The sequence below is a fragment of the Dendroctonus ponderosae genome, unplaced genomic scaffold (genome assembly GCF_020466585.1).
Source record: "Dendroctonus ponderosae isolate FM_Combo_2020 unplaced genomic scaffold, Dpon_F_20191213v2 Dpon_F_20191213_3, whole genome shotgun sequence".
Classification (NCBI taxonomy): domain Eukaryota; kingdom Metazoa; phylum Arthropoda; class Insecta; order Coleoptera; family Curculionidae; genus Dendroctonus; species Dendroctonus ponderosae.
Window position 1 is genome coordinate 1,207,084 of NW_026018508.1, and position 476 is coordinate 1,207,559.

A 476-nucleotide genomic window follows, 5' to 3' on the forward strand; every position below is an offset into this window, starting at 1 on the left:
CAGCTCGATAGTGTCGGAGACTTTGTTGTTGCCTACGAAGGCTAGGTGGAGTGGCTCGTTATATTCGTTGAATTTTTCTGTTAGTGTTCTCACGGGTTGGATGTGTCCTACAGTACTGTATCCTTTGCGAAATCCACCTTGCTCGGGGGGTTGGTAGTGGTTAAATGTATTTATTAGTATATCAGTAAAGATTTTGGTTAATAGTTTAACAGAATGTGATAGTAAAGTTATAGATCGATTTTGAGAATGTCCCCTTTTTCGTATAATTGGACAACAACGGAGTTTTTCCAAATTTCCGGCACTTTGGCTTCGGAGAGACATTTATTTAGTAATATTTTTATTGAATCTATTGTGGTTACACCTCCTAGTTTTCATCTCTGTAGTGATTCCGCCCGCATTGGGGGTCCGTCCATTCTTAACTTGGAATAGGGCGTCTTCTATTTCGCACGTGGTGATATTCCGGAATTTCTTCTGAT

The 476-nt window shown here is 40.1% G+C and overlaps 1 protein-coding gene across 1 annotated transcript in view; it reads left to right on the plus strand.

The window, feature by feature from the left end:
- LOC109542539 (glypican-6) overlaps window positions 1-476 on the plus strand; it is a 59,058-nt gene that overhangs the window by 41,415 nt on the left and 17,167 nt on the right. The window lies entirely within an intron of this gene.